Source organism: Pipistrellus hanaki (genome assembly GCF_964339955.1).
Source record: "Pipistrellus hanaki genome assembly, chromosome: 11".
NCBI classification, from domain to species: domain Eukaryota; kingdom Metazoa; phylum Chordata; class Mammalia; order Chiroptera; family Vespertilionidae; genus Pipistrellus; species Pipistrellus hanaki.
The window spans coordinates 11219398-11228476 of record NC_140513.1 but is presented as its reverse complement, the minus strand read 5'-3'; the positions used below and the strand labels follow the sequence as shown (position 1 = coordinate 11228476).

The 9079-nt window shown below is 38.1% G+C and overlaps 1 pseudogene across 1 annotated transcript in view; it reads right to left on the bottom strand.

Annotated features, from left to right (window-relative positions):
- Window positions 1-8183: 8183 nt before the first annotated feature.
- The window catches only part of LOC311630262 (germ cell-less protein-like 1), a 30311-nt pseudogene continuing 29415 nt past the window's right edge, over window positions 8184-9079 (bottom strand). The window contains exon 5 of the transcript in view: window positions 8184-8335. The product of the transcript in view is annotated as a germ cell-less protein-like 1 (transcript). The remainder of the gene's footprint in view (window positions 8336-9079) is intronic.

Below are 9079 nucleotides of genomic sequence, written 5' to 3'. Positions count from 1 at the left end.
ACATAGTCCCAAAGATTATCCATTTTAGACCACCAGCTGAAACTGGTTGCAAGATTCTTGAGGTAGAGCTTCTTATATACCATCTAGGAGGCCAAGAAGTAACTCTGAAACCACCCTTCTGAATCATTGGAAGAACTTGGAATAGGGCTTTGCTCATAATCAATCCCAATTAAATATTTGATAAATTATATAGAAATGGGGTTCCCAAGTAGTACGCTTGAACCTGGGAGAATTTCGGGATGGAGGCACACAGGAGTTGATACCCCATATACATTGAAGAATTGGGATAGCAGAGTCCTCTGTAGTTTTAACAGAAAATTTATTTTTTTCATTCCCTCAGTTGGTATGTATTAAGAAACTGATCTATGTTAGGTCCTGTGATATATGCTGGGAATGCAAAAGTGAATTGGACTCATGCATGCAATCTGGAAAAGTAAAGACACAATTGCACTCTAATGTGATGGTCACTATGATAGAGTGGGACACAGGGAGCTGTGGGAACACAGAAATAATAGACATCTGATGTCTGTCTGCCAATACTTCTTTGCTCATTCTTCTGGGAATAGCACCTCCTTACTTTGAAGAGCTAAAGATTTATCATTCTGTGTACTCATGGCATTCATGTGACCAGGTCTAGCTAATTATAAATCCCCTCTTCTTGGCCACTATCATTGACTCAAATATGGGTATGTGATTCTAGGTGGTCCAACTAGAGTCCTTTCTTGGAAATTTACAAGCAGATGCTGACAGGGTTCTCTCTTGCCTCTATATAACTAAACTCATTTAATGTAAGCCAACATATATGCTGTTTGGCTCCTCCACTTTTGAAATAAAAATTGCACTCAGGGCAGTGGAAATAAAAGGGTGATACCCATTGCATGGAAAAGCTCTTAGGTGTAAAAAACACAAGTCAACATGTTGGGCAATGCAGGTAATAGAGATAAAGAATAAACCAATTCTGGATGATTTTAAAATACCTAGGGCTCTCTGGGGCCATCTGTGCCCTTTGATTTCCCAGTTACATGTGGCAATGGACTCTCATTTTGGGTCAGAATTTGAAAAATTTATACAGACATTTTTATACACCCATTCTATTACTCATAATCTGCTCAGAATTGTATACTGTTTCAAAACCATTGTGTTTATATTATCTGGTATGCCTCTCAGCCACTGTTGTGAAATCAGTTGGCATGATATTGTAATTCCACCTGATGAGCAAACAAATCAGAAGAGGAATAGTGCAGCTGAGGCTGGATATGGTAACTGTGGTTGAAGCTGAGAGAGAAGTTAAACTTTCTGATCTTTAGGGCAGAGTTGTCACCGCATTCATGCTGATGTCTGATTGCTGGGCTACACATTTAAGTTTCATCCAGGACACTAATTTGTCACATGAAGCCTCTCATAATATTCTACCTTTCCATTCACAGCAAAGTGTGGATGGTGTTCATCCATTCCTTCAACACTGTCAGTATGTCAGTTTAATTTCTCTGCCTGGCCATCTGTCTCTCTGTCTCACTGTCTTCTCTCTTTCTCATTAAAAAATATATCTGGAAATATGATCAGAGTCCTGTGGAGAAGTTCCTAGGCAAATGCCACTTCTTAATAAGACTTTCTTTCGTTGCTAAAGCTTGACCTGCCAGCCTTACATGGAAGCTGGTTGATGCAACTTGATCGTGTTATATCAGGCTGACTTCAAGTAGGGTGCTACATTTTAAATGAAAGAGCCTGAAACTAGTTTTCCCAAAATAGTTTAAAGGTCTGGTGAGCCACTTGCTTCTAGGCAAGCCCACCTTTGCATTACTGTGCATGCTTGTAGTACATGGTTTGACCATGCCTGACCTTTGTTGAAAAGAGGCCAATGACCTGACTGCAAATGATGTCAAAGTGCTTTTAACTGACCTCAGTCTGGAAAAGGAGACAGTTGAAAAGCTAGTTATTGATCCAGTGTTCCCAATATTCTAGCTTTGAGTCCTTTATTAATTAGACTGTCAGAATCTTGTTAATTTAGAACCCACCCACAGGAATGGATGTTGCCTTTTACAGTTTTTAAACTATGCATCTATGTATTAGGATGTTAGTGCCATATTTGTAGTTGTTATGTGGATGTGAGGGGAATATTTGCTGGTCTGTTTGATAGTGCTGAGTCAGCTGTGTAAGAAAGAAACACTCCTGAAAAGATTGATTTTTCTCTTCCAGTCAGAATCTTATCTAAGACATCAGTTAAAGTACTGTTCATTGACTCTTTTGAAACATCCATGTGATAACACCTATCTAAAATTGAACACCAGAAAATATTTGTGTAATCTCAACCATGGGTACGGTTCCTTGTGCCAAGCCCAGTTTTACCTTTCTTTATTTTATTTTAGCAACTTTCTTGAAGTTATTACAGTCCAAAGTTAATGCTAAGTCATAGATTATTTTTCCCAAACTTATTTCTTCAACAATTCACCACTCTTCTTCTATTTATATCTCATTGATCTTCCCTATGGAAGTTTTCTTTTTGCATTGTATTTACAGTTTAATCAAAATAGATAAATGCCCATAGTTTGAAAAGATGACCAGAAAGTTTTATAATAAATCATAAGAGCACTATACTGTATTCTCCGTTCCTAGTGCTTAAAGGAACCTCATTTTTTTAAGTCATTCTTAGCATTATTTTTTAGTATGTAGAAAGATTTCTAAAGTTTACATTCTAATAATATTGTTTGATTCATCTATTTTAGACATTATCTTATCCAAAGTTACTATAAAACAAACATCAATATGGTATAATTTTAATTTAAATAAAATACCTGTTAATATTGTCTATTTATATAAATGAACATGGTACTTGCTTTTCCTTCCTTAAATATTTCTGTACTGTATTGTTCCTAGAGTTAGTAATACCCTATTTTTATTTTCATAACATTCTATAAATTTAATACCACTGTTAATTAATACCTTCTGATTTTTATTGTGTATGTTTTTAATAGGTGATCTTCCTCATCCAAAGTGGAAATTTTTAGAATCTTCTCTTTGCCCTTGGCAAAGATCAAGTTGTGAAAGTTTAAGGTTATGTGGCTTATTTGGGGGTCAATTTTAGCTTAAAAAATCTGGCCACTTATTAGAAACTTTCAATCTGGAAACGTTTTAATCTCTTAATTCAAAATTTTTCTTTGATTTTTAAAACAGAATTCCTATTAGATGTATATTATTCTTCCTAAATTGGTTCTTTAGAGTTCTTATCTTTTATCTCTAATCATAACAATTAGGTCCAATCAAGAGCCAGAAATCACACAGTAAATTTTAACAGTGAAAGTTTAATATAAAGAATGACAAATTACAACATGGCATTGCAGTAAGAAGAATTGGCTAGCAAACATGTAAAAACAATTCTGGAGTATGTAGGGACAGCTGGTGTAAGTAGAGGCCACTATCCTGCTGCTATGACTGTCCACCAGGGAAGAATAACCTCCTCTTGACCTGGGAAGACCTAAATCTCACTGGAAATGATTGACCATGGTTCAATGGCTAGAGATGTAGGTCTCACTGGAAAGGATGGGTCACAGTTCAGTGGCCAGAGACCTAGGTCTCAATGGAGAGGATGAGCCATAGCTTAGTGGCTAGAGATGTAGGTCTCATTGGAGAGGATGGACCATTGCTGGGGGGCTAACAGAAAAGTTTATGCAGGTGCTTCATCAGAAGCAGTCTCTGCTGTCTGTTTTCTGGAGTGGTTTGGGAAGCCTCCAGAGGGAGGTACTATGCCTGTGAACACATTACAAAAACACACGAGAGGTTCCTGGAGGAGGGTCCATGTACTGCTGACCACTGGGCACTACTGGCTACCAAACTCTGTAAGAACTGGGTGCTGCAGAAGCCGTGTGCCCAAAGGAGACCGTGGAAAGGCATAAACTAGAACCTGAAAGAAAACCCTTTCATTCTCCACTCTCCCTCCTATTTCCTTTACTGGCAAAATATAATGTCATGCCAACTGGCAAAGGAGAAATGTTTATAAGACCCATCTTCCTTATCTCAGAGGCAGCTGTGGTGGATGCATTTGGAGCTGACAGGCAATACATGGATGGCTGGTATCATTTTTTTAGAAGTTATTTTTAGAGAAGTTTTATGTTTGTAGAAAAATTAAGCTGTAAGTATAGAGATTTTATATATTCCCTGCCTCCATACATGCATGATATACCCCATTATCAACATCCCCCACAGGAGTGGTACATTTTTTTAAATTGATGAATCGTTATTGGTACATCATTATTATCCAGAGTCCACAGTTTACATGAGGGTTCACTCTCCATGTTGTAAAATCTAGGGTTTAAGCAAATTCATAAGGACATGAACTCCCATTATAGTATCATAGAGTATTTTCACTATCCCAAAATCTCTATGCTCAGCCCTGGCCTAGTGTTGGGGCACATATGAGAGGCAACTAAATGATGTCTCTCTCTTCTCTCTCTCTCTCTCTCTCTCTCTCTCTCTCTCTCTCTCTCTCTCTCTCTCTCTCTCTCTCTCTCTCTCTCTCATCATCATCATCATTCCATAGTTTCTAAAATCAATAGTCATAATCTTGGATGAAGATTTTTAAAAAATGTCTGTGCTCTGCCTGTGTATTGCTCTCTCCTCCAACCCTTAGTAGCCACTGATCTTTTTCATGTCTCCATAGTTTTTCTTTTCCAAAATGTGTCATTTACTTGGAAATATATAAAATATAGCCTTTTCAAATAGGCATCTTTCACTTAGTATCCATTTTCAGTTTCTAAAACTTGTTGAAGTCTCTCAGATAGCATCCTTTCTTCTTCAATTATCTCATCTCTTTTTAATTCTTTCTGTTCCTGATTTGTATGACATTTTATTCCTTTACTATCACTTGAGGAATACATTTGGGAGGGAAAAGATAAGTGTATTATCCTATTGTATTTCATTTTCTAATTCATCAGCCTTGTTTAACAACCATTTATTGAAGCCAAAATTCTTCTTAGTGATAATCTGGTCACAACTGATAAAAAGTTTAAAAATACATGTCAAGAAAATGATAGTATGGGATAGTGAGAAAGAATAAAAATGAGGAATAAACTTGGCAAGTGAATGGGGAAACCAATCAAATAAGAAAGGAGTGGTTATCATATTATTGCAAAGCAGATTTTGGTGTGAAGTACATCAGACTGGCAGGATTTTTGTCCTGGATTTGTGTCTTACCTGCTGTAAAGCCCTAGACAAGTCATCTCAGCAACCTAAACCAAATCTCCTATCTGCACAGTGGGTAGGGCATTTGGGACAAGAAATACAAAAGATCCTGTCAGGACTTATATAAATATCTGCTTCTTATCCTTTTGTCTTCATCTTAAAAATTAACAAAGTCAATCTGGTTGTTGTGGGTCAGGTGGTTGAGTGTCATTCCATGCACCAAGAAATCACCGATTTGGTTCCTGTTTAGGGCACATGTCCAGATTGTGGGCTGGATCCCAATAGAGGGTGTGCAGGGAGTAGCCAATCAATGTTTCTCTTTCATCGATGTTGCTCTGCCATCGATGTTTCTCTCTCATGGACGTTCCTATCTCCCTCTCCTTTCCTTCACTCTCTAAACTAATCAGAAAAAGCACTATTTAAAAATTAACAAACCCAAATATTACGGAATCCTAGATTTTCTTAGATCACTAGCTCTCAAGTATTGGGGTGACATAGTCTCCCGTGAAAACCTAATAATTATTTTAAAATCTCTCCCTAGAAGGGTGCACATGTGCAACCATACAATTTTTGTGCAATTTCAGAGGGCATCCTGAGGCTCACATGAGGATCCCCATGGAGTTACCTTGATCTCAGAACCTGTGTGCACCTACAAGGTGACCTCTAGTCTTTGACTTCTAGAGGGGACTGCTGGTGTGTGTTGCCTTGGGAGTCTCACTGCGGCTCTGCAGAACACTGCTAGAAAATTGCAAAGAACATTTCGCTTGCATACAAACCTTGTCATTCAGGTGAACCAATTTTCTCTTTATAAATCGGGACATTTGCAAATGTTTCATTAGCTTTGGCCCAGATAGCTCTCTAAAAAATGCATTTGCTGTGTGGTGCCGATGATGTATCAGCACAAACAGCTGGCTGGGCCTCCACTAATTACACAGGGAAAATGAAGAGGATATTTAAATGGAGCCACAGAAATCCTACTTGGGGGTGTTTGTCCCTGGGAAAGGAAAAGCCCTCCCCTGTTGCAATAACTATAAGCTTCCTGATCTATTTATTTTTAGCAAACATTAAACTGAGTCAGTCATGATTTCTTTCATTTATTGACCTAATCTTTATTGAGTACCAGACAATAGTGGTAGATGCTGAAGGTGAATTAATAAAAATAAAGAAATGTGTATCCTGGCCTTATGGAACTAACTTGTGGAAGGGACAGTAAAAATAACCATGGATATGAATATAAAGTCACCCCAAGTGTCAGGGGTCGGGAGAGTGCTGAACTCTCAAGGAGAGGTCAAGGACATTTTCCCAAAGGGAGTGACTTTAAAGACACATAGGAAGTAAAATTAGCTAAATGTGGGGGAGGGGTGGAGAGTAATAGTTCCCTGGAATGAGGCAAATGTGCAATATTTGCCAACTAGAGAGAAATCCAGTTGGCAAGTGTATAGACCAAATATAATTAGAAGGCTGCAGGGGTACATGGATCACTTATGCAGGACCAGTAACCACGTGAAATGTTTGGGTTTTGTTGCAAAGGCAATAATAAGCCTATGGTGAATTGAAGGGTTAGATAAATTACTCAGAAATCCATGAAAGGAATGCCAGGCTAAGGATTGCTACATGAAAGACATTTATTGAATGAGTCTTATGTGTTCCATTAGGCTGGGGATAGGAAAACTCTTTTACAAAAGACCAGATGGTAAATAATTTAAGCTTTGCAAACCACATACAAGTCTTTGTCACATCTATGCCTGTTAATTTTTTTTAGAACAAACCTTTAAAAACAGAATACCAATCTCAGCTCAAAGACTGTGTGAAAACAGGCAGGATTTGGGCCATAGGTTGTGCCGTGAGTTTGCCAGCCCCTGCACTAGACCATGAGCTCTGTGCAGGCACAGACAATAGCTCTCTCATCCATTGTGGTATCTCCAGGACCCACCCATGTCCATTAAACAGAGTAAGTTCTATGGGCCAGGGATTAGTTTTAGTTTGGGTTTGTTTTTTTTTTTTTCTTTTGGGAGAGTTTTTTGTTTGTTTGTTTTCTAAGTGCACTAGGTTATTCTAATTTGCAGCCAGGATTGATAAAACCCTGGCACGGAATAATGCCTGGCATGCAATAGGTATTTAATAAACATTTGAGGAACGAATGAATAAATGAATGAATAAGTATTCTGTCTTAAGAGGTACTTACTAATGTACATTCTTTATCAGTCCCAAGCCTCAAGCATCCATGCACATACCAACTATGAGCTGTTTGAAAATGGACACTCTGTTTCATTATATTTTTTAAATATATTTTATTGACTTTTTACAGAGAGGAAAAGACAGGGATAGAGAGATAAAACATCGATGAGACCTCCTATTGGGGATGTGCCCACAACCAAGGTACATGCCCTTGCCTGGAATCAAACCTGGGACCTTTCAGTCTGCAGGCTGGCACTCTATCCACTGAGCCAAACCAGTTAGGGCTATTTTTTATTCTTTAGTATGTATCAGTTTTTATTACATGAATGTGCATATATATATATATATATATATATATATATATATATATATACATATCCCCCAAACAAGGAGCAAGAACAACTATTGGAACTATTGGAGAGATGAAGAAGAGTGATATCAATGAAGATACATGGAAAAAGCCCACTTTGGAGTCAGATGTAGCTAAATATGAATCTCAACTTTATTACTAACTCTCTGAACACTGGGCAAGTAAGTAATTTACCCCCTCCCTCATTTATAGTGGGGGTAAATTACCCTATATCATCATTATTGTGCAGCTTAAATGGAAAGACAAGCACAAAAGTATTTAGCCCAGTGCCTAGGATAGCGAAGATACTTAAATAATATCACCATCCCTTATTATTTCCTTATCTCTCCTTTAATAGAGGTCCAGTTAGGCTGATGAGATGGGGAAGGAAGGGAGGGAGGGAAAGCTTCCAAATGTCTTGAAAGAGAATGGGCTCAATGCACTGGTTCTGGATTTTTAAGAGAGGCTGGATGCCTTTGTGCTACTCCTCAGCCATGCCATCTAGAACCACTTCATCTTGGTTGAAATAGAAGCCCAGACAGAGGTAGGTGTAGGAGGCCTGAAGATGCAGGTGGTTGATGATGGCATTCAACCTGGTGGAATAATTCTGATGAATGGGGGACCCCATGGTTTCTGGGAAATAAGGAGTTAAACTCACAAAAAAATGATGTTGGATGGTCTTGGAGGCTGAGAATGACTGAGAATGTTCTGAAGGTGGCCACTGGAAAAGAGGTTGGAGGGTGATCAGAAGCTGAAGAAGGGTTGTTCCTGGGTCGGTTCTGTTCAAACACTGTTAAAGCAAGAAACAGATCTGGGTATAGTTAAGGGCACCACCAATTAAATTCTGTATTGATGTCCCTCTCAACATGCCGTAAACCTGGGGCCTCAAGATTGGTCAAAAGTTTCCCTTATCCCATTTCAACATCAAATGATACATTCAACTAACAATTCTTCTGTTCTTCTAAAGAAGTTGTAATTAGTTTTGCCAATACCAAAGTTGGACACTTTTTTGCAATCAATCAATCTACAAAAAATAGTGAAAATAAGATCTTCATCTTTAATTTTTGTAATGATTTGCATACACTTACAACTGTCTTAATAGCATGAATTCTTGGAACCTCTCTTGTCCTCTGATTTGACCAACACTAAAAGATCCAAGTGTCCCAAAAGGGCAAATTAGACCAAGATATAAGATGATCTAGATCTGTGGTTTTCAACCTTTCTAATGCTGTAACCCTTTAATACAGTTTTTCGTGTTATGGTGACCCCCAATCATAAAATTATTTTTGTTGCTACTTCATAACTGTAATTTTGCTACTGTTAATGAATGGCAATGTAAATATCTGTGTTTTCCGATGGTCTTAGGCGATCCTGCTA